Below are 25,821 nucleotides of genomic sequence, written 5' to 3'. Positions count from 1 at the left end.
TTATCTTTCTGCACTAATAGAAGGATGGGCAAAGAGAACATGACCCCAACCTTTAATTTCCTCTCATTGTCAACATAGTGACCCTTCCCCTGGGTGGGAAATCTCAAATTGCTTAATTTTTATGACTTTTATGGCTTCGGCTACCAAGTGAGAAAGCGAGAGAGAGAGATGGAGAGAAAGTTTAAAAGTATTCAGGCCAGGCGCAGTGGATCACGCCTGTAATCCCAGCACTTTGGGAGACCAAACAGGAGGACAGCTTGAGAAAGGGAGTACGAGGCCAGCCTGGGCAACCCCTACCTGCACAAAAAAATAAAAATTAGCTGGGTGTGGTGGTACATGCCTGTAGTCCAGTCTACTTGGGAGGGTAACACAGGAGGACTACTTGAGCCCAGGAGTTTAAGGCTACAGTGAGCTATGATTGTGTCACTGCACTCCAGCCTGGGTGACAGAGTAAGACTCTGTCTCTAAAAACAGTTGTTTTAGTTAAAATTAAAATTTAAAGTATCAAGTACCTGAAAAAGTGTTTTAGATGGTATCCCTAAATTGTATGTCCCTAATGCTGAGAGGAGAGCCCTTAAAGACAAATCTCTCTGCACCTGGTGAGCCTCTTTGCCAATTCACAACCCTCGTAGCCTCCAGTGCACTCAGCTCACCCCACTGGAATGCCCATGTCACATGTTCATGTCCTCATTTAGGGAGAGGGGACAGGGATGCAGACATTTAGTATATTCTTCAATTTCTAACGTTCCCCTCTTTAGAGTTCTGTAGCTATGTCAGATAATTTTATTATAATGATCCCAACTCTACCTAATCTTCGCTAGATGTAGGAAAAAGAACACCCTATCTCCCCCAACTAGTTCTGGCATTAGTTTTGTTTTCAAAGTAATGACCAGCACTCCAAGCCTGGATAGACTTGCTGGAGAACTCTCCACCTGGAGCCCTGTCCATCAGCCTTGCTGGAATTCCTTCAGCTCCTCTGTGATGAACACCTTCTGGTTTGAGGATGATTTTTTATTCTTCCCTTACTTCCTCCCCCTGGCCACTTCCACACATCTTTCACACATTAGCTTTAGCATCATTTCCCACAGGAAACCCTCACAGCCACACGTGCTCCTTGTCCATGCATCTATGGCTCCTCCTGGATGACTCCTAATACAAATGCTTTTGGCTGCCTGGTTTTGCTCTGCAAGTTCAGGGATCATGTCTATCTTTTCAGTGTGCCTAGCACAATAACCTTTGATGAAAGTGAAAAAAAGAAGGAAAAGAGGGAGAGAAGGAGGAAGGCAGGAAAAGAAGAAGGAAGGGAAGGAAGAAGGTAGAGAGGAAGGGCAGAAAAAGAGATCAGAGTGGGGCGCAGTGGTGGCTCAAGCCTGTAATCCCAGCACTTTGGGAGGCCGAGGCAGGTGGATTAACTGAGATCAGGAGTTCGAGATCAGCCCAGCCATCATGGTCAAACCCTATCTTTACTAAAAATACAAAAGAAAAAAAAAATAGACGGGCATAGTGGCATGCACCTGTAGTCCCAGTTACTTGGGAGGCTGAGGCAAGAAAATTGCTTGAACCTGGGAGGCAGAGGTTGCAGTGATCCAGAATCATGCCACTGCCCTCCAGCTTGGGTGACAGAGTGAGACTGTGTCTCAAAAAAAACAAAAAAGAAAAGAAAAGAAAAGAAAAAGATCACTGCAGAGCCATTCCCAATTTGTCATACCCTAAATATGCTATCTCCCCCTTCCCCATTTTTCTCTCTCCTCATTCTTCTCACAGAAACTCCAAAATTAAAATAAAATTAAAATCAATCTGTCTGTGAGTACCCCAGTTTGGTCTGTATTGTGGGGATTTGTTTGTTTTTGTCATTCTACACCCTGCCTCCACAAATTCAAGTGTATTTCAAAGCCAATGTACTGGATGAGTGTGAAGCAGCAGGTCCCTCTCACACACATCCCAATAAATAAATGACAAGATCTGTTTTATTGAAATATGATTTTTTAATTTAGGGCTTGAGAATCTTACAAAAGTTGTCTTAAGCCATCAAATAATTCTATCTGGACAGTGACATTGCAAAACTAATAAAATGAAAAACACTAGAAATATTATTTGGAGGTGCAGGGAGATGAGGCACATTTTGGGGCAAATGTAAAGAAAACATAGTACTTGGATAGTTAGATGTCTTATTTATATTTTTGTTTCATTAGCAACTAATGGTTGAGGTGCCTATTTATTTAATAAAGTAGACGTGTATTTCATTTAATAAAAAGAAACTTCTCCCCCTCCCCAAGGAATGTAGAAATTGGAACAAAGATACACCAAAGCCCTGTTAGGACATTTTCGACGGGATTAAAAACAAATCCCAAACTGTACAATGCTGTAAGAGGGGGACATTACACTGTATGTAAGTGTGACTAGATAAAAATCTTTCATCATGGGGAGGGGGGAGGGGGGAGGGATTGCATTGGGAGTTATACCTGATGTAAATGACGAGTTGATGGGTGCTGACGAGTTGATGGGTGCAGCACAGCAACATGGCACAAGTATACATATGTAACAAATCTGCACATTATGCACATGCACCCTAGAACTTAAAGTATAATAATAATTAAAAAAAAATCTTTCAAGGAAACTTTCCGTTGCTTTGGATGAATTTCCCTCTTTTGTGCAGAGAAATCAAGAGAATGAAAAAAAGAGGGAATATAATACAATAGCATTATAGAAGAGAATAATACATGTTCACTTGGATTGGTGTCTTCATCTTTCACTTCTTCACCTTAAGAAATGTAGTGCAGGAATGGCTGAATTCCAGGGCAGAGCAAGAAATAAAGTGCAGTGTAGATTTGATCATGACAGGAGATTTCAAAAGTCAGAATTACTAAGCCTGGACTGAAAAATAAGAGAGATTTACTTAGGCATTAAAGGTATGTACTAGGCAGTAAAACTGATAGATCCTTATTACATTGTCCCATAAGAGACTGGGCCACTCAGAGAAGTTAATGCTAAAGAAATTTAAAGCAAGTTATAGGAAATACTTCTTCACTTGGTAGAATTCATGCTGAGGAATTTGCTGCCACCGGCAGCCATAAAATCAATCACTGAGTTGGATTTTTTCAAAGGGCCAGGATAATGTATGACCTACTCTTCTGGCTAGTTGGGGAGGACAGAAGCAATCAATTTGCCTGCTTCTAGGATATCACAGTTGATTACAAGTGGGGTCAGCAAAAGGATGTCCCCCACACTTGATCAGGATAATTAAAAAGTGTTTGCCCATGCTCACAGGTCCTAGAAGAAGACTGGAAATAGGATAGGATCAAATGGCCTGATCCAACTTGACAGATTTTGACCAGAACAAAGAATTAAGCAACACACACACAAACACACAAATCAATCCCAGCAACAAATTAAAGATGTTCCTCAAATATTTTTTCATAGAAGCAATTTTGTTCCTGGTAATAGAAATATTACACAGTGTTTTTGTTTTTATCTCACTCTCCAGCAAGTATTTTCAAAGTTCATCTGCTAAACTTGAAAACAGCTAGCATGCATAACTTTCTTTTCCCCAAAAGAGAGTAGAGTGTAGTTGAAAAGTTGTGAGTAAACTACAAATATCAGCAAGATGATGTTAATTTTGAGGTTATGTTGAATGTCAGTAGGAAAGTCCTTTGATAAAGTCATCACAGTTTGAATTCAGATTTTTGTTGTTGTTTTTTAGCTATTATCGTCCCCATCTCTTTAACTTTTTTTTTCTTTTATTAAAATAGGATAAAGTCGCCAGGACTTCACTTTGTGCTACTGCAAATGCATCAAAACCAATATTGTGTCTTTGGCATTCTAATCCATGAACTCCTGAAAGAGAAACCAAAAAGCATGTCAGGTATGGTTAGAGCCCACATTTTCATTTGGGAGCAGAAGCATGTCACACAGTCTTCTAAAAATATAATTTTTGCTTTAAAAATGACACAACAAAATAAAATCCTGACTAAGTCGTGGTAAAAAGTAGTCTTTGAATTTGAATAAAGTGTAGCAGTGCTGCAAAGGCAAAGAAAATGTTTCATTTTCACTTCTTGAGAACCAGGAAGCGTTACAGACTTTAACGGACCAAGACCTGTCTGATTTCATTACCTATGTTAAAGATAGAGCAAAAGTAAAGATAAGGGGAGTCTGAAATCTCTTCCATGGCAAACCACCATAATTTCCAATAGCTGTTATAATTTGTAGCTTAAATACATGCTTATTTTGATAAGCACGTTTTAGTGAAACATTGTCCTGACTACTCCACCGTTGCCTTCCACCACCCTTCCCACCCCACAAAAAGAGATGAAAGAGTTGCTGTCTTCGTGCAAATGTCAGGGGAGTGCTCTATAGTTGCCATGGCACTGCAATAGAAGCTCTGCAGGGCATTCCTGAATCAGCTCACAGGACACCTAACGGCTACAGCCTTTTTTGTGGAGGGGGACTGTCTGGAGCCAGACCACCTGGGATCCAGTTCTGCCTCTGCCTGTCATCAGCTGGGTTTCCCTGTGGAAGTCATTTACCTCCCCTTGTCTCAATATCCTCACCTATAAAATGGGCAGAACAATACTGCCTACAGCATAGGATTGTTAGACGTTTAAATCACTATAATATAACTAGAATTGTGCTTGGCACGTCGTGAAGTGCTGAGTCATTGTTGCTTTCATTTAGTCCCCAGAAAGCCTGGTGCTAAGGGAATTTATCTTTCCACTGGGAGACAGAGGAACAGTGGGGTCACTTCCACTTTCATGAACTTACGGGTAGGCATGGGAGAAGTTTTCACTGTTATACTCTCTTAGGCATTAAACATATGTACTAGGCAGTAAAACTGATAGATCCTTATTACATTGTGCCATAAGAGACTCGGCCACTCAGAGAAGTTAACGCTAAGGAAATTTAAAGCAAGTTATAGGAAATACTTCTTCACTTGGTAGAATTCATGCTGAGGAATTTGCTGCCACCAGCAGCCATAAAATCAATCACACAACCAGCAACCTATTTTGGCCCTAATTCCTTATGCCCCTCTCCTGTCAGGTTTCTCCTAGAATTCTGCACGCCATAAACCAGCGAGGTTCATTCCATCCTCACAGCCCTTGCATCCTCTCTTTGGGCCTGAAATAGTTACCTCTTCCCTCCTCCCAGCAAACACTGACTTGCTAATCCACAGTCATTGGTCAGCCCTCTGCTTAGATGTCACCGTCTCTGAGAAGAGTTTCCACAGTCTGAGTTTGGTGCTCCTCATGCATGTGCTCACATTCTCCCTATACTTCCATCACCATCCTTCATTGCCTGTTTACTTTTCTGTATCCACCATGAGAATGCAAGTTCACTTGGCAGGGATTTGGTCTTGTTCTTCCACACTTGTTCTTATTCATTTCTGACAGGCTGTTCAATGGTCCTGAATGAATGAAAGAATCAACCACAGTCAACAGGAAAGACTGCACCTTCCCAGAACATGCTATTTTCATTTACCTTTACTCTACAAAACCACCAGGATCTACCGAATGAAACTGATGTTTTGACCATTACTATATTCAAAGCCAACCTTACAGAAGAACCAGTGTTGGAGGTATATGGAAATAATTGGTTCATCTCTAATAAAACTAACACTGGGAAAAATCTGTAATGCACTAAAACTGAGGAAAGTTCAAAACAAAGTAAAATAGGAGAAATGCTTTCATTGGGGCTTATTTAGTCTAGGAAGAAAGACTCAGATGGTTACTTTTGTTTCACTGTTTTTAACATGGCTATATACTTAATTATTTAATCAAATTGTAGAGTTCAGATTTATTTCTTAGAATATACCAATTACTCTTACTCTTACAATCTTTGGAACATATATAACATATACTTGGCTTTGTGATGGACAATCAGAATGGGGAGAAAAGCTATTAGAAGGCAAGTTTAGCAAGGTAAACAACTGATTGGGGCAATTCACCCTTGCCCCCTACCCATGCTTGAAAGATGTGGTTAATAGAGGCAGAAGCTTGGCACAGTACAGATGAATGATTCAGTTCTTCATTTCTCTTTGTGAATGCAGGTTGAATCTGGATTTGGACATATACAACAAAAATGACATAACTGATACATTCAAGCAGGAGAGATATACGAGGCCCTGCCAAGTGCCATTCATGTGTTACTTCGTTTAATCATCACAAAAATCCTATGAGGCAAAGAATGATTTAACAATATAGATGAGTAATCTGAGGCTACATGATTAAGAAATCTGCCTGAGGTCACACAACAAGCAATCAGCAGAACCACCCTTAGTCTTTGGATTCCAGAGTTTTTCCCAGTCACTTCTAGCCAACACTGCCACCCTCACCCAAACTCAGGCACCTTGAGAACAACCTGAGGTCTAGAATCTGAAGACTTACATTAACTATTGCTCATATCAGCTTGGGTAGTTCACCTCATCTCTCTGGATCTCTATTTCATCACCTATGATATAAGAATAATAATATGATCTGCCCTACCTGCCTTCCAAAGCTTCCATGATAATCAAGTGAGATGGTTTACATGCCAGAAGTTAGAAAACAGGAATGTGTTATACAAATATCAGTTGATAAATTTTATTTAAAAGCATAGTTTGGGCCAGGCACAGTGGCTCATACCTGTAATCCCAGCACTTGGGGAGGCTGAGAAGAACAGACCACTTGAGTCCAGGACTTTGAGACCAGACTGAACAACATGGCAAAACTCTGCCTCTACTAAAAGTATAAAAAATCCCTGGGCATGGTGGCACATGCCTGTAGTCCCAGCTACTTGGGAAACTGAGGTAGGAGGAGCAATGGAAGTCGAAATTGCAGTGAGCCATGATCGCGCCATTGCACTCCAACCTGGGTGACAGAAGTGAGATCCTGTCTCACAAACAACAACAACAACAACAAAAAGCACGGTCTGTTGGGTTTGTATGAATTTAGCTGGTTTGTAGGGAGTATTTTACTTGTGACAGTTGAAAATCTGTTCCACCTAAGCCAAATATGGTCAAGAGATGATAGTGATGGACTTTGCCCACACAGATTAATGGATGTGATTTGAGGGAGGAAGTGGCTGTCCCATAACCATACACTCCAGGCTTGAGGAGACAGTAATTGCCACCTGTAGAAAAATAGGACACAAAGACAAGGTTCCCATTCTAAACATAGTTGTGCTTGGAATCAACACTGCAGATTAAGCAAAGGTGAATCACAGGGATTTCCCGGGAGTTAAAAAATAATCTTATCTAAAGAACAGACCAGCATCTTTACATTCATATATTAGTAAATATACAATGATTACCTATTTGGAGAATACTGATCACTTACAAGGTTTAAAAATTTTGTTTTATAGCCTACATAACTTCTCTCCACCAATATATTTTTCTGTAAAAAATGCAAAAGCAAAAGATGTTGTCTAATCCTACTACATGTGCAAAGCTCTGGGGAAATGTAGTGTTAAAGAGAAGGTAACTTGAAAACGTTTAATCTATCAGATTTTTCCACCTGTCCTTAGCATCATAACCCTCTTTGCTTTCAGTTAAGCAAAGTCAGGTCACCCTTGACTATAATAATTTATGTTCCCTCTTGCATTTGTTGAGTACTAAAGCATGTAGCTGAGTACTAGAATAGGTATGTGTAATTTTTCTCTGTCCAGTTCTTTGATTTTTCCTTTAGGATACCATTCCCTTTCTCCTTTTTTGGTCCTTAAGGTTTAAGTGGTGCTAACTCCACCCATTGTTTCCAGCAGTTGGCAGGTGACCTAAGCCCAGCCAATCAGAATGATGGTGATTTTTTTCAAGGCTGGATATGTTACCCAATCAAGACCTATGGATATCAACTCTGAAATGTTTAATGCAACTATTGAGAAAGAGGCTAAACTAGTAAGATATAACTTTTGAAATGCTAGTAGCCATCTGTGCTGACATTTGAAGAGAATCTACTAGAGAATGAAGCCAACACAAAGAAAAGCAGAGCCAAGAGATAAAAAATAGTGTCCTATTGTATTTACATACTTAGCTCTTCTCTGATCTTTTCTATTATATAAGCTAATACATTCTTTATTAAATTAGGCCAGTCTCTGGTGAGGTTCTATTACTTGCAACTGAAGGAAATCTCACTAATCTAAAATAATTTATCAGTTGTGCAAAATTTACAGTTGTTACATTTATAGTCTGTCAGCACTCGGATAGTTTCTAAGGACTGGGGAGTAGAAATATAAAGAAAATATGTAGATCTGGATTCACTCCTTTTGTTTCACTACCTTCTCTGTTCCTGATCATCTCATTACGTTGAGTATTTTATACACAGAGCACATGCAATATAACAACTTCTTTCCATTGATTATGGCAAGAAATCCAAGCTGGAGCTCTCCATTTACCCAACCCCACCGCACCCCAGGTTTCCACAGCTGTAGCTGAGCCCTACAACTTCATCCTCACCACTCACACCACCCTAGAGCACTCTGATTGTGCTTCATGGCAGACAATGAGGCCATCTATGACATCTACCATAGAAATCTCAATATTGAGCACCCAACCTACGTTAACCTTAACTGCTTTATTAGCCAGATTGTGCCTTCCATCACTGCTTCCTTCAGATTTGATGGAGCCCTGAATATTGATCTGACGAAACCTCAGACCAACCTGGTACCCTATCCCCACATTCACTTCCCTCTGCTCACATAGGCCCCTAATGTCTCTACTGAGAAAACCTACCATGAACAGCTTACTACAGCAAAGATCACCAGTGCTTGCTTTGAGCCAGTCAATCTGATGGTAAAATGTGTCTTGCCATGGTAAATACATGGCTTGCTGCCTGTTGTACCATGATGACATGGTTCCCAAATATGTCAATACTGGCATTGTCACCATCAAGACCAACCACAGCATTCACTTTGTGGATTGGTGTCCCACTGGCTTCAAGGTTGGCATCAATTATCAGCCTCCCACTGTGGTACCCGGTGAAGACCTGGCCAAGGTACAGAGAGCTGTGTGTGTAAGTTGAGCAACACCATTGCTGTTGCTGAGGACTGGGCTCACCTGGACCACAAGTTTGACCTCACATATGCCAAGTATGCATTTTTTCACTGGTACATGAGTGAGGGGATGGATGAAAGAGTATCTCAAAGTAAAGGCTTTAAGATTTTTAAAAAGGAGAAGAATCTAGAAAAAGCATTCTAGATTAAGAGCCAAATTGTTCTTGTTACCCTGTTACTAAAGAGCTCTTGGTGCTTGGAAAACGTCATCCAACTATTTTCATTCACATCAAGAAGAAATCTACAATCCCAGGAAAAGGGAAGAAAATGACTGGCTTATGCTCTAGCATTGGTCTTGAAGATCAAAGTTCTGGATTTATTTTTTTCTAATATCAACTTATTTTAGACTCGGGGTACATGTGCAGGTCTGTTACATGGGTATATTGCATGATGCTGAGGTTTGGGGTATGATATGATCCCATTACCTAGATACTGAACATAGTACCCAACAGTTAGTTTTTCAACCCTTGTCCCCTTCTCTCTCCCCTCTTTATAGTAATCCCCAGAGTCTAATATTGCCATCTTTGTGTCCATGAGCACTTATAAGCTCCCACTTATAAGTGAGAATATTCAGTGTTTGGTTTTCTGTTCTGGCATTAATTCACTTAGGATAATTGCCTCCAGCTGCATTCACGTTGCTGAAAAGGACATGATTTCATTGTTTTTCATGGCTTTGCAAAGTTTTGGATTCTAATCCTACTGTCACTATTGGCTGGTTTTGTGAGCTTGAGCACATTGTGTCCTTGCCCTGGGTATCTATAAAATTAAGTCAGTGACACCGAACCTGCTTATCTCAGATAAATTATGGGGCAACAAGGAAGAAAATATATTTAAAAATGCTTTGAGAAGTTTAAGGTTCTGAGTACATGCACGATATTGTTACTAGTAGCAATAGTAGTAGTAAATGTCAATGTTTCACATTTGTCTGAATAAGAGAGAGAAAATTTCCCTCATCATGGCATTAGAGGATATGGCCTGGAAATCACAGTGAGGTCATTCTTCTTCTACTATTTTTTTTGTTTGTTTGTTTTTGACAGGGTCTCTCTGTGTCACCCAGACGGGACACAATCACAGCTCACTCAGCCTCAACCTCCGAGGCTCAAGTGATCCTCCCACCTCCTCCTCTAGTTCTTAAAAATGGAGAAAAACTAACCCTATTCATTTACTTAACAATGTTTTTTGATGCTGAGGACTTTCTGCTTTAATAAGGTATAATTTATATTTTTATATTTAATTTTTATTTTTTAAAACTGTATTTATGTTCTGCCTGAAAGAACTTTACCTACCCTATGTTCTTAAAGATATAGTCCCTTTTTTACTTCTAGAAATGTACAATTTTTGCTTTTATTTTAGATCTGCAGTCATTTGAAATTATTGTTTCTTCATGTGAAATATAGATGCCACAGTTTTTACTTGGATAGCCAATTGCTCCAGACCATATATGGCACACACACACAAAATTCACTGAATCACCTTGTGTGGTTGTTGAAAATTAACTGACCAGGCTGGGCTCGGTGGCTCATGCCTCTAATCCCAGCACTTTGGGAGGCCAAGGTGGGTGGATCACGAGGTCAGGAGATTGAAACCATCCTGGTCAACATGGTGAAACCCCGTCTCTGCTAAAAATACAATAATTACCTGGGCTTGGTGGTGCGTGCTTGTAGTCCCAGCTACTCTGGAGGAGGAGGCAAGAGAATTGCTTGAACCTGAGAGGCGGAAGTTGCAGTTAGCCAAGATGGCACCACTGCACTCCAGCCTGGGCGACACAGGGAGACTCCATCCCCAAAAAAAAAAAGAAAAAGAAAATTAACTGACCATGTATGTATGGATCTATTTCAGAACTCTATTTGTTGCATTAGTCTACTTGTCTAACCTTGCATCATGCAACACTGCTTAATTATTGCATTGTATTGTATTGTATTGTATTGTATTGTATTGTATTTTGAGACAGGGTCTCACTCTGTCACTCAGGCTGGAGTGCAGTGGCATAATCACTCAGGCTCAGGCTCACTGCAGCCTCAAACTCCTGGGCTTGAGTGATCCTCCTGCCTCAGTTTCCTGAGTAGCTGGGATTAGAGGCATGCACTACTGTGCCTGGCTAATATTTTTTATTTTTTGTGGAGATGGGGTCTCACTATGTTGCCCAGGCTGGTCTCCAACTCCTGGATTCAAGTGATCCTCCCACTTCAGCCTCCCAAAGTGCTGGGATTACAGGTATGAGCCACTGCACCTAGCCAAGGTCATCTTTTCTATTCATGTTTAAGGATTTATCTATAGCTCTGCAACATGTCTGTGCCATCAGTTCCTATACAGAAAAGAGCAACTACTATACAACAACAAAAAACCTTACCTATTACCAAAAGAACTGGGTTCTAGTGCTACCTCTGCCACTAGCTTCCTTTGTGACCTAGTGTACCAGCTTTCTCTAGCCCTCAGTTTCCTTTATCTACATAATAAAAAGATTAAATTATATAATGTGGTGGCCATCAAGAATGCTCACCGATGTCTGGCTCTCCTCTTCCTTTCAGGCACACAGAAGACTATATTTTTCATACCCCATTCTAGTTATGCCTAGCCAGGTGATTAGTTCTGGCCAATAGGATATAAGTAGAAGAGACATGTGTTATTTCTGGGTATTTCATTGCCCATAAGAACTATTCCAGTGCTCTCTTCCCCTGCGATTTGATTTGGTCCAGTTATTGATAGCATTGTCTCTATCATCTTGGGCCCTTTAGTGGGTATGTGAAATAGAATCACCATGTCAACATGAAATTGATATGTAGTGTGACTGAGAAATGAGCCTGAGAAATTGTTTTGTTAAACTATAAATATTTTAGTGCTAAGTTGTTACAGCAGCATAATCTGGCTTATCCTAACTAATACAGGTAATTTCTGTATTTTCTCTCAATTTTCATATACTGCAATGTTATGCATATTTTTTCTATACTTAATGAATTTAAAGCAAAAAGAAGCTGCAAACCTCATGGATCTGCTAGGATATTTTTTTAATAAGTGATGTGAGAGACGAGAGTAAGGAGAGGCACCATGGAGTTTGTCTACCACTGTGAGAGGAGGAGGACATTCTACAAGATCTTGTTAAATATGTCTTCTAATTCTTCCCATCAGGACTTTAAACAATAAATTAAAAGATGTACTCTATATTACTAAGTATTGGAAAATAGATGTCAAACATGAAAGATACATGTGCTAATACAAAAATGTGCAGAATGTAAATGTAGGCTTAATATAGACATTGTATTTAATGCATTAGTCATATTTATTTGCAGATGTCATCCAAAGGACTTAAATCATAAGCACACTTTAATAAATCTAGCAAATAACATCATACTCCTAACTGTGCTCATTATATCTTTACCCTCCTACCAAGGAGTATGTTGAAACTGACTGATGTAAAATAAATTTCATGTATTCATGCTTTTTGAGGTGTTTCGTTTGTTTGTTTGTTGTTTGTCTGTTTGTTTTTGCCAAAAGATGAGAAGACCGATTCAAGGAAATGCCAAATAGATGAGAATAAGAATAATAGTGTGTTTGTAGCCAAATAGCAAGCCAAACAAAAAGGATGTTTTGTTCACTTTATCCAAAGACTTACTTTATTTTTTTGAGCCCAAATAAGCCCTAGACCTCTACTCAAATATAAACGGATTCATCTGAAACAAGCTCATTCGCTTGGCAATTTCCAAAGTGCCTCTGCTATGGAAGTATGTGACATGAGTAAGAAAAAAGAAGAAAAGAAAGGAACTAAAATGGTTACAGTCCCTCTTGTTTTCTTAGCTCCTACCTCACCATGAGTGAGAGATGGACAGAGTAGAAAGGAAGGGGAAAAAATGAACAAAACTGGCTAAGAAGGCAGGAGGATTGCTGGACCCCAGGAACTCAAGACCTGCTTGGGCAGCCCAGGATGACCTCATCTCTACAAATAATTTTTTACGAATTAGTTGGGTTTTGTGGCACATGCCTGTGGCTCCAGCTACTCAGGAAGTTTAGGGAGGAGGATTGCTTAAGCCTAGGAGGTCGAGGCTATAATGAGCCATAGTTGCACCACTGTACTCAGGCCTGGGTGATAGAGTGAAACAGAAAGAAAGAAAGAAAGAAAGAAAGAAAGAAAGAAAGAAAGAAAGAAAGAAAGAAAGAAAGAAAGAAAGAAAGAAAGAAAGAAAGAAAGAAAGAAAGAAGGAAAGAGAGAGAGGAAGGAAGGAAGGAAGGGAGAGAAAGACAGAAAGAGAAAGAGAGAGAGAAAAGGAAGGAAGGAGAAAAAAGAAAAGAAAAGAAAGAAAGAAAGAAAGAAAAAGAAAGGGAGGAAGGAGGGAAGAAAGAAGGAAGGAAGGAAGGAAGGGAGGGAGGGAGGGAGGGAGGAAGGGAAGGAGGGAGGAGAGAGATTGAGGTGGGTGAAAGTAGAGGAAGATATTGGCAAAGCGAGAAGGGTTAGTAAGATTAACAGAAAGAAGGAAAATGCGGAGAGGCTCACAGTTTGAACCATGGTCAAGTTAAGGTAAAGCAGCCAACTAATGAACAAGAAAATATTTCTTGACTCTTTTACTAAATGGCCCTGAAATGTTTTAATTGAGCTATTTCTGCAATGGCCCATATACCTCACCTCTCAGAAGTGTAGGTTAGAAACATGCAGGAACCACCATTAAGGTCACTTTGGTACAAGAGGAGCCTCCAAATGGTCTCTTAAGAGAGACCAACCAACAGGCGGAAACACTGTGGGATGGAAGGCCATGTGGAGTGTGAGGACGCAGCATAGAGACTGCCCTTGTGTCCATGTTGCCTTTATCCCATCACATCAAGCTCCTCCTAGAGCAGCTGAGAAGGCCAACAATACTCCAATCATTCCTCCTGACTCTAGATTTTCAGACAATTCTGCCATACTGATGTTTAGCTAAAAGGAGGGAGGTGCACATAAGCAGGAAAGTGTTCTAACAATGTAGGAGACTTGAAAACCTCCAAACCCAGCCCGGCCAACATGGTGAAACCCTGACTCTACCAAAAATACAAAATTAGCTGGGTGTGGTGGCGCATGCCTATAATCCCAGCTACTTGGGAGGCTGAGGCAGAATTACTTGCACCTGGGAGGGAGAGGTTGCAGTGAGCCGAGATCACACCATTGCACTCCAGCCTGCGTGACAGAGTGAGACTCCATCTCAAAAAAAAAAAAAAAGTAGCTAACTTTTTTTTTTTTTTTACAAGATAGGGTCTCACTCTGTTACCCAGACTGGAGTGCAGTGGCAGGATCACAGCTCACTGCAGTCTTGACCTTCCAGGCTCAAGAAATTCTCCCACCCCAGCCCCTGAGTAGCTGGGACTACAGGCATGTGCAACCATGCCTGGCTAGTTTTTTGTGTTTTTTGTAAAGACAGGATTTTGACATGTGTCTCAGGCTGCTCTCAAAGTCCTGAACTCAAGCAGTGCTCCCACCTCGGCCTCCCAAAGTGCTGAGATTAGAGTCGTGAGCCACCGCGCCCAGACTTTTTTTCTTTTTTTTTGAGCTAACAATTTTTCAAGTACCTACTATATGCCAGGCAACAAGCTAAATCTTTTGCATGCTTTGTGTAATTTAAAATCTCTACAACTAGTCAGTCATGGTGGGTGTGCCTCTAGTCCTACTTACTCAGGAGACTGAGGCAGGGGGGATCACTTGAGCCCAGGAAGTCTCAAGGCTGCAGTGAGTCGTGATCGCACCACTGCACTCCAGCCTGGGTGGGACGGAAAAAGACCGTGTCTCAAAAAAACCCAAAAAACTCTAAATCATAGTGTTTACCTGATCAATTTATAGATGAAGAAAATAAGGTCAAAAGGATTCAATGAGTTCTACAAATTCTCATAGTTTGTAATGGCAGCGGTAGAATTCTAACCCAGATCTGACCCCCAAACTAACTTTGGCCACACTTCACACTGCAGAGACTATGAGTGAGCTACATTTTCCCCAAATTGTTCCAAGTAACTGTTGAATGCCTTGCATTATTTACACCCATCCTTATTATTCCTTATTAGTTCAGTGATGGATCTCATTCTCACCCATGATTACTTTAAGTATGTCAGTATTAAAATAACTTCTCTCCTTTCACTAACCCTTCACCTCTCTTGGTCATCTGTGTCTAACTCACCTGACAACTGGGTTTTAACCTCTATAGCAGAGAGTCTTTCAGGGAGAGATTCAATAAATGTATTTTTATGAAAGCTTGGCAGATACTTAACTGGGCTCACAAGTATTTCATAGTTGAAGAAAGTGGCTCATTGACAAATAATAGCAGTACTAAATATTTGTTGAATGATTGAATGTTTAATAATTAAAGAGATCCTCTCTCAGAAACACTCTTCTGTTAAGCTACTTTCAAAGAGGCTATACAAATGAGAAAGGTGTAGAAGGACATACATTAAACTTTTTATTTATTCATTTTAATTCATGCCTTCCACAAATATTTATTAAGTGCCTTTTCTAGTCAATACCAGACACTGTACTAATTTCACTCATAGGGGTGTACTAGTTGTCTATTGCTATGTAAAAAATTAACCACAAGTTTGGCAAGTTAAAACAACAAACATTTATTTTCTCCCAGTTTCTGAGGGTCAGAAATCTGAGAATCTCGTAGCTGGGTGGTTTCAGTTCAGGGTCTCTCCGGAAGTTGCAGTCAAGCTGCCAGGTGAAGCTGAGGTCATCTCAAGAGTTGACTGTGGTAGAAGGACCTGGTTCCAAGCTCACTCTCACAGTTGGCAGGCCTCTGTTCCTTGTGGTGATTGGCAGAGACTTCAGTTTCTCACCATGTGGGCCTTTCTGTAAGGCTTCCCAGAGCCAAGGATCCAAGAGAGGAAGAAAGAGAAAGAGCATGCACCCACACCAGAGCCAGAATGGATGTTTTATTACCCAGCTTTTTATTACTCAGCCTCCAAAGTTGTACAATGTCACTTCTGGGACTCAGGCCCCACCTCTTGAAGTCGGGAGAATCAGGGAATTACTGGATACAATTTTAAAACTACCAAGAGGAAGCCTGGCCCAGTGACTCATGCCTATAATCCCAGTACTTTGGGAGGCCTAGGCAGGAGGATTGCTTGATGCTAACTGTTTGAGACCAATTTGGGCAACGTAGTAAGACCTCATCTCTTAAAAATTTAAAAATGGCTAGGCGCAGTGGCTCACGACTGTAATCCAGCACCTGGGGAGGCTTAGGTGGGTGGATCACCTGAGGCCAGGAGTTCAAGAACAGCTTGACCAACATGGAAAAACACCATCTCTATTAAAAATACAAAATTAGCCGGGCATGGTGCAGCATGCCTGTAATTGCAGCTACTCAGGAGGCTGAGACAGGAGAATTGCTTGAACCCAAGAGGCAGAGGTTGCAGTGAGCTGAGATTGCACCATTACACTGCATCATGGGCAACAAGAGCGAAACTCATCTCAGAAAAAAAAAAAAAAAAAAAAAAACAGTAAAAATTAGTTGGGCACACTGCATTGCCAAGACACTCCTAAGCCAAAAGAACAAAGCTGGAGGCATCACACTACCTGACTTCAAACTATACTGCAAGGCTACAGTAACCAAAACAGCATGGTACTGGTACCAAAACAGAGATACAGACCATTGGAACAGAACAGAGCCCTCAGAAATAATACCACACATCTACAACCATCTGATCTTTGACAAACCTGAGAGAAACAAGAAATGGGGAAAGGATTCCCTATTTAATAAATGGTGCTGGAAAAACTGGCTAGCCATATGTAGAAAACTGAAACTGGATCCCTTCCTTACACCTTATACAAAAATTAATTCAAGATGGATTAAAGACTTAAATGTTAGACCTAAAACCATAAAAACCCTAGAAGAAAACCTAGGCAATACCATTCAGGACATAGGCATGGGCAAGGACTTTATGACTAAAACACCAAAAGCAATAGCAACAAAAGCCAAAACTGACACATGGGAGCTAATTAAACTAAAGAGCTTCTGCACAGCAAAAGAAACTACCATCAGAGTGAACAGGCAACCTCCGAATGGGAGAAAATGTTTACAACCTACCCATCTGACAAAGGGCTAATATCCAGAATCTACGAAGAACTGAAACAAATTTACAAGAAAAAAATCAAACAATCCCATTAAAAAGTGGGCGAAGGATATGAACAGACATTTCTCAAAAGAAGACATTTATGCAGCCAACAGACACATGAAAAAATGCTCATCATCACTGACCATCAGAGAAATGCAAATCAAAACCACAATGAGATACCATCTCACACCAGTTAGAATGGCAATCATTAAAAAGTCACGAAATAGCAGGTACTGGAGAGGATATGGAGAAATAGGAACACTTTTACACTCTTGGTGGGACTGTAAGCTAGTTCGACCATTGTGGAAGACAGTGTGGCAATTCCTCAAGGATCTGGAACTAGAAAAACCATTTGACCCAGCCATCCCATTACTGAGTATACGCCCAAAGGATTATAAATCATGCTGCTATAAAGACACATGCACACATATGTTTATTGCAGCACTATTCACAATAGCAAAGACTTGGAACCAACCCAAATGGCCATCAATGATAGACTGGATTAAGAAAATGTGGCACATACACACCATGGAATACTATGCAGCCATAAAAAAGGATGAGTTCATGTCCTTTGTAGGGACATGGATGAAGCTGGAAACCATCATTCTGAGCAAACTATTGCAAGGACAGAAAACCAAACACTGCATGTTCTCACTCATAAGTGAGAATTGAACAATGAGAACACTTGGACACAGAATGGGGAACATTACACACTGGGGCCTGTCATGGGGTGGGGGAAGTGGGGATGGACAGCATTAGGAGATATACCTAATGTAAATGATGAGTTAATGGATGCAGCACACCAACATGGCACATGTATACATATGTAACAAACTTGCACATTGTGCACATGTGCCCTAGAACTTAAAGTATAATAAAAAAATAAACAAAAAAAAAATTAGTCAGGCACAGTGGCATATGCCTGTAGTCCTAGCTACTTGGGAGGATCTCTTGAGCCCAGGACTTCCAGGTTGAAGTGAGCTATGATTGCACCACTGCACTCCAACCTGGGTGACACAGTGAGACTCTGTTTCCAAAAATTAATTATAAAAAAAAAACTATGGAGGGGAGGTTGATTAGAAGGGGAAACTGTTGAATTTTATTCATATACTTTTAATATCTTAACCAATTATAATTGTAACCTAATTTTCCATTAATAGACAATATATGGCTGTATACTTAGGATGAGAAAGGAGATAATTAGACATGGATCAGGGGTGGGGTTGATCTTCCTCTACTTTCTCACACTCTCCACAGAAGACCAAGAAAGCTTCCATCTCTCATGGAGATCTTTGTTATCTTTTGATAAAGGATGTTATTTTCCATTCCTATGTCAAGGTATTGCGTAGACACAAAATTCCAGCAAAGTTGCATATCTTAGTAGTGCAGAGAGAGAGGAGGAAACTTAAGATGATACAGAAAAGGCCATCAAAATGATTATCAGGGAACCTAGAAACTGCCATATAAATGTATTTCCCAATGAATTTTAACATCCAAATTCATTTAACTTTTAGTGGTCTGACTATATTTTGACCTGCTGAACTGTTTCACAGATTCAAATTTTCATCATTGTCCTTCACATCAAATAATGAATTCGGAAGCAGAATTTCCATCTGTCAGTTTAGAGAATGCAGCATCTCATCTCTGTATTGAAATCAAGTCCCTCTCACCTTTCAACAGCCAAAGAACCACTTCATCGTCAGCAATGTGGAAAGCCACAAATCAATTAAACTTACCTCGCGTTTATGAGTACCCATGAATTGCACTTACAATGGTTGTACAAAAGGGTATGGTGGTGCCGGGTTCTCAACAACGGCTCCCAAGTCAGGTAACAGCACATCTGGGGTCAGTGATACTTTCCCTATTTGTCCTGTCTGTGACTCAAGCAGAGTTCTTCAGTTTTTTTCTTGGGCTCACCGCCACATCAACATTGCAGTATTCCTTGTCGCCGTATTTAAATCTAAGAAGAAAACCGCATGCAGGTTTTTGAAGAGCCACATGTGGCTAAGAAAGCCTCAGGTTGGAATGCGGCCCTGTAATCCTCTCACAGGGGTGGAGAGGAAACAGCTCCAGAGAGGGTTCCAAATGCACACCAATGCCCCTTCGAGCTACATTTTGCATTTCGTTTTCTGCTTTAAAATCTCTATTGGCTTCACATCTGAGAAGGCTTAAGAACATAATTTATTCCATATAAGGTTCCCAGTAATTTATGCTCAGTATATTGGCAACATAGGAAGAATTTTTTCATTGACTACCATGGAAGATTATTAAAGGCCATCTTGTGCAAGTAGACAGTTCAAGCAGCCATACGTCATACAAAAGGAAATTTCCTAGCATCCTGTGTTTTAAATGAAAATAATTTATATCTTTTGAATTTATAAATGTGTAATTTTAGTTTTTACACAATTGCCCACTCACACAAAATTCTTCTCTAGACAGTCCAACTCCAGGATATACTTCACCTTTTATAGTCCCTCTCCCTCAAAACCAGGTAAATCCAAGAAAACCTCAGGTCTATAATTCACTCTACTTCTGTAATTTTTTTTGCAGTTTTAGATTTATGCCAAGATAATAGCTCACTGTCCTAAAATGCTGGTTTTCTGGACAGGTAAATATTAACTCTTTGTTCTCAGCTTTGTCTTTCTCAGCAAATGATAGAATAGTACCAGCTCTTCCATTGTTTTGTTCCTTGATGAAAAATGGATTGAATTTGTGTGCACAAGGCCAGGTTCTATGGTTGTAAAGTAGGAACTGTGTTCCATTATTCAGGCACAAACTCGCAAACATTTAGATATTTATAGTTTTTATTCCAATGGTTAATGAATGTTTCATTTTCCTCCCTTTTTGCTTTTGTATCCAATAAATACGGCTATGGGTTGAAGGATGTTATTTGTAACTATTCCATAATGAAGTAATAGAACTTCTGTCCTTATTATTTCTTAGGAATGTTTGCATTGAGAGTATTAAATTGATGTGTTTGTTGTAATAATTATTTAGATTCCTAGATATAGGCATCTGTGCATGAACATAATTCTCCAAAGTGGCAAAGGGTACTATATTGGTTTCATATTAGAATCATGAAAGTGAAGTTGTCAGCCAGGCACAGTGGCTTATGCCTGTAATCCCAACATTTTGGGAGGCCAAGGCAGGAGGACTGAGCATGAAGTTTGAGACCAAACTGGACAACATAGTGAGACCCCATCTCAACAAAAAATAAAAAATTAACTGGGTCTGGTGACAAGTACCTATAGTTACAGCTACTCGAGAGGCTGAGCTGGGGGGATCACTTGGTCCCAGGAGGTCAAGGGTGCAGTGAGCTATAATTATGCCACTGCATTCCAGTCTGGGCAATGGAGCTAGACCCTGTGTTAAAAAAAAAAAAAGAAAAAAAAGAAAAGAAAAAAAGAGGAGGGAAAGAAGGAAGGAAGGAAGGAAGGAAGGAAGGAAAGAAAGAAAGAAAGAAAGAAAGAAAGAAAGAAAGAAAGAAAGAAAGAAAGAAAGAAAGAAAGAAAGAAAGAAAGAAAGAAAGAAAGAAAAAAAGAAAGAGAGAGAGAAAGAAAAGTTAGTCATTTTTTTAAAGAAATTTTAGACATGGGGTCTCACTATGTTGCCGAGGCTGGACTTGAACTAATGAGTTCAAATGATCCTCCCACCTCAGCCTCCTGAGTAACTGGGACTACAGGAGAATGCCATGGTACCCAGGTAATCTATTTTTCATAGACTTGCAACTTAGTGCAGGAGGATTGCCAATTGACTGAAAGCTAGATTTCTCATATTTGGCATTTTTGTCATTCAATCTCATCTCAATCTCTTACAACAGGCTTTCAGGAGTCATATTTTAGTATTGATAATAAGAGAGTTTGATTCTGTCCTTGTCACTGGAGTCCCATAACCCTCAAAATTTGGCCTGTCTTTGAGTCATCTGTTGGTAATTGGATGATATTTGTACAGTACCTCAGCTGTCTGGATACAAAGACACAAGCCAGTATCTCTGAAATGATTAGCAAGGCTAACATGGTCTTTTCAACTCAAAGCAAACAAAAGTTATAAATTTCTTTACTGAAAATGTTTACTGCTCCCTAGAGCTATGAACAGCAGTAAACATAATGCTCAAAAATGTATTCTATTTCACTTGTGAAGTCCTCTGCAATTTGAATTTTTAAAAGAGAAATCACAAGAGAGACAAAGTGGTGAGGAGAATTTTTTTTTAATGAAGAATATATTTAGAAAAGAAGAATGAGAAGATGTCTTGCCACTGAGCCAGTGGGAATTTGAAATTACTCCAAGCCAGGGAGCCAATAGAGTGTCTAAAACATAAGGTAGAATTCAGAGGGAGCTGATCGTGTTTTGATCTCATGTAATGCTTTTCTTCACACTTGTTTCCAAGATCTAATTGGTGGCTACCTTGGAAAATGTTAACTAAGGCAGAGCCATGGTGAAAAGAAGAGAATCAGAACTTCTTGGGTGAATTCCTCTACCTACGTAGATCTTGACCTTTCCCTGGGACGGTAACCATAAGATCCTAACTATTAAGAACCCAGGTTGGCAGGGCACACTGGCTCACGCCTATAATCCCAGCACTTTGGGAGGCTGAGGAAGGAGGATCACAAGGTCAAGAGATAAAGACCATCCTGGCCAACATGGTGAAACCCCGTCTGTACTAAAAATACAAAAATTAGCTGGGCATGGTGATGCGTGCCTGTAGTCCCAGCTACTCGGGAGGCTGAGGCAAGAGAATCACTGGAACCCGGGAGGCAGAGGTTGCAGTGAGCTGAGATCACACCACTGCACTACAGCCTGGTGACTCCATCTCAAAAAAAAAAGGAGAACCCAAGTCATTGCCATTCCCTAATTTTTCTAAACTTTATATGGAAGCCATGGGGCAAAGAAAGAGTGCAGTGGTGAAATCATATGTCACTGCAGCCTGCAACTCCCCACAACTCCCCAGGCTCAGGTGATTCTCTCACCTCAGCCACCCGAGTATCTGGGACTACACATGTATGCCACCATGCTAATTTTTGTATTTTTTGTAGAGGTGGCATTTCATCATGTTGCCCAGGCTGATCTTCAACTCCCGGGCTCAAGCAATCCTCCCACCTTGGCCTCCCAAAGTGTTGGGATTACAGGCATGAGCCACCTTGCCCAGCCAGATACTGTCTTCTTAACCCACTCTTTAGTCCAACTAAGAAAACATCTTGACTAATGCTCAGACTATACATAAAATGACAAATAACAACTACGAGAAAACATACACATAAAGATTATGTTGCGTTTCAGTCCTGTAAGATTCTATCATGGCTCTGAATGGTAGAACCACCAATATAAAGAGCATGATTGAGACTTTACTATCCCTCTGAGAAGTGACTAAAGCAACAAATGTGATGGTATTGATTTAAAGCCTCTTGGCCAGTGATTTTCACATTGGGTGCTCTTGAGTTTCTTGGAGGTGACTGTTCAAGGTCAATGGAGAGTACACAGTTTAACATCTGCATTCAGGCCCTTCAGTTCTGCCAACCTGGTCCCGCCATAAATAATAGCCAGTTGGACAATGGCTACTTTATGCAATCCCAATTAAAAACCCCAAATGCAAACATAAAAAGATATTCAGATGCTCCAGCTATCATTAACACAAATTAAAAAACAATATTCTTAAACTTGCATCATGAATTCATTCACAATGTATGGAGCTCTTATGTGACTAGCCCTATTCCAGGGGCTGGGAACATGAGTGAATCAGCCATACACCCAGCCTCCAAGGAGCTTCCAGCCCGGAGGGACAGAGAGACACATAGGGAACTAACCAAAACAGCATGTTTCATCTGTTCTGATAGGCACAAGCACTGAGGAGGAAGCCAAAGGTACCAATACTTCTGGCATTTGTGCAAAGTTAGGAATACATTCTGGCAGGATTTTTTTTTTTTTTTTTTTTTTTTTTTGGCCGTAGTTCTCCATGTACTAATCTCCTCTGATATTTTCACAACCTCGTCTACTTTTGTGTGTCCTTCTCTCTGCCTTAAGCCTTCAGGTAAATGTCCAGGACACAAAGAGATGAATTTACTCACTCTAAATGGAAATCTAAAATTTGACAAAAAGAAACTCTATCTTCTTGGAAACCATTTCAAATCTACTCCTGTCTTTATTCCCCATAAAATTTGACAGAGATAAGACACACCCTAATGAAGAACTATGTGACAGAACTGACAGGATGGCTCTCACGCCTGTAATCCCAACACTTGGGGAGGCCTAGGTGGGAGGATCACTTGAGGCCAGGAGTTCAAGACCAGTCTGGGCGACATAGTAAGACCTGGTCTCTAACAACAACAACAACAAAATTAAATTAGCCAGGCATGATGGTGCGTGCCTGTAGTCCCATCTACTGGGGAAGCTAAGGCAGTCCAGGGATCTCTTGAGCCCAGGGGTTCCAGACTACAGTGAGCTATGATCATGCCACTGCACTCCATCCTGAGCAACAGAATGAGAAACTGTGGTGGTGGCGGGGGTGGGAGGGAACCTATAAAGAACAATGTGAGAAACCTATAGCTTATTTGCACAAATGCCAACATCTTTTATTGTCCCCCCCAAGAGAAATAAGAACATGGTCTGGGCTGGGCATGGTGGCTCACTCCTGTTATCCCAGTACTTTGGGAGACCGAGGCTGGTGGATCACCTGAGGTCAGGAGTCAAGACCAGGCTGGCCAACATGGTGAAATCCCGTCTCTACGAAAAATACAAAAATTAGCTGGGCGTGGTGGCAGGCGCCTATAATTCCAGCTACGTAGGAGGCTGAAACAGGAGAATTGCTTGAACCCGGGAGGCGGAGGTTGCAGTGAGCCAAGATCGCGCCACTGCACTCCAGCCTGGGCAACAAAGAGTGAAACTCCATCTCAAAACAGAAAACAAAAAACAAAAAACAAAACAAAACAAAACAAAAAAGAACGTGGTCTGATATCCTCCACCTTTGCTTTGTGCTTCCCTCCAGTGGGATTGCCATCTGTCTCTTATCTCATCCTTGCTCTGCTCCTACTTCACCCATCTTCTGAGATCCAAGTCAAAATCATCTGCACTGTGAAGTCTTTCCTAGGCAGTTATTCATGGCAGGACAGACCACTCTTTCAAACTTCCAAAGCTCTTTGTACTAATTACCAGGGTGTATTATATTAAATCATATCAGCTTTCTTGCCTCTCCCTCACTGATCTAAAAACTCCTGGAGGCCAGGGACTGTGACTTATCAATCTTTGTATCCACAAGTGCCTGGTACCATGCTGGCCACATCTTGCCTGCTTAATAAGTGGAGGTTAAATAAATGCACAAATCAGAAAGTTTCCATTTGTGTAGAATTATTGTTTTTCACCCACTCGATTCCTGCATTCTCCATGCTGTACGTTCGGACTCATGGCTCCACCCACATTTCCATCTCCTCCAAATTTCCCATGACCCACTTCCCAAACCAGGAAGGTCTAAATCTGGAATAGGCCTGGGGCATAACCAGGTAGACACAGCTGATCTTGTCTTTGAATATTCCCCTAGGACAGGCTGACCATCTCCAGATGGTCACACACTTAAATGGCCAGATGAGTAACACACACTTGAATGGCTTATTTTTACAAGCTGAAGATTTGAATGCTGTCTCTCACTCTGTTGCTTTGAGTCAACAAAATAATAATTAACTAGGTACAATGATTTCTGCTTCACTGTGGCCTCAGGAATATTAGATGCTTAGCCTCATGGAGAGCTAACTTTTGTTTGCATCCAGCCACCAAATTTGAATCTGAGTCACCAGTTTACTTTGTTTGGAATTTTCCGTTCAGTTTCGCTGAACGTATACTTTCAGGTGGCTTCCAGTACTCTACTGACCAAAACAAAGAAAGTTGGGGTTTTCTCAACTTTGTGAACCAAGCTTCAAAATTCTGGTTTGCATCAATAGGCTCTGTTAGAACCAGCCTGAGCCAGCTACCAAGGGAACAAGGCGTTGACTCCTTAGCATCCTGGCATCCATGTAGGTCCCAGTCATCAAGGATCCTCTCCCAGCAAGGCCGGTATGAGCAGTAGCATACCTGTGAGGAGCAGGCAAAAATCCTTCTCACAGAGGAGAAAAAGACCCCAAACAGGCAGCAAAACAGGTAATAATTCAGGCAGCCTTCTGAACATTTGTGAAAACCTATGCATGTGGCATTACACCTGAGACAGAAAAGGCATTTGAATATTTTAAAGCAGTGAAAATTTTGAAGACAAAGTTATGGAATGAAGAGTTGAGGCAATGTGGGGTGGGAGAGGGAATACAACTATCTTCACATTCCTTGCCTTTCGATCCACCTAATCCCCACCAAAAGAACGTAATTTTGAAATAAATGTCTTTGCATATAGCTTTCCCATGGACTTGATTGAAATGTAAAACTTTGTGGTATGGATTTTTTTTTTTTGAGACAGAGACTCTGTCACCCAGGTTGAAGTGCAGTGTCATGATGTCAGCTCACTGCCTCCTAGGTTCAACCGATTCTCATGCCTCAGACTCCAGAATAGCTGTGACTACAGATGCACGCCACTACACTTGACTAATTTTTGTATTTTTAATAGATATGGGGTTTTGTCATCTTTGCCAGGCTGGTCTCGAACTCCTGACTTCAGGTGTTCTACCCGGCTCAGCCTCTGAAAGTGCTGAGATTACAGGTGTGAGCCACTGTGCCTGGCCTGTGATATGGATTTTATGAGCAGAAACTCTGTGGTCAGACGGTTTTGATTCAAAC

The 25,821-nt window shown here is 40.7% G+C and overlaps 1 long non-coding RNA gene and 1 pseudogene across 3 annotated transcripts in view; one reads left to right on the top strand and one right to left on the bottom strand.

Annotated features, from left to right (window-relative positions):
* LOC102133084 (uncharacterized) overlaps positions 1-25,821 on the bottom strand; it is a 53,035-nt gene that overhangs the window by 8,423 nt on the left and 18,791 nt on the right. Inside the window, exons 1-2 of one of the 3 annotated variants that reach the window (XR_012415479.1) lie at positions 10,654-11,271; positions 5,126-5,398 (exon numbers count right to left, since the gene is read on the bottom strand). The exons of 1 other annotated variant lie outside the window; for it this stretch is intronic. This is a non-coding gene — a long non-coding RNA (uncharacterized lncRNA). Of the gene's footprint in view, positions 1-5,125; positions 5,399-10,653; positions 11,272-15,557; positions 19,037-25,821 lie in introns of those variants that run through there. One more of the 3 variants, XR_012415481.1, reaches the window with a different exon arrangement.
* On the top strand, positions 8,317-9,160 carry LOC107130333 (tubulin alpha-1C chain-like; annotated as a pseudogene).

The sequence above is a fragment of the Macaca fascicularis genome, chromosome 7 (assembly GCF_037993035.2).
Source record: "Macaca fascicularis isolate 582-1 chromosome 7, T2T-MFA8v1.1".
In the NCBI taxonomy this organism is placed as follows: Eukaryota; Metazoa; Chordata; class Mammalia; order Primates; family Cercopithecidae; genus Macaca; species Macaca fascicularis.
Note: the sequence above shows the minus strand (reverse complement) of the source record. Positions and strands in the feature narration are given on the sequence as shown.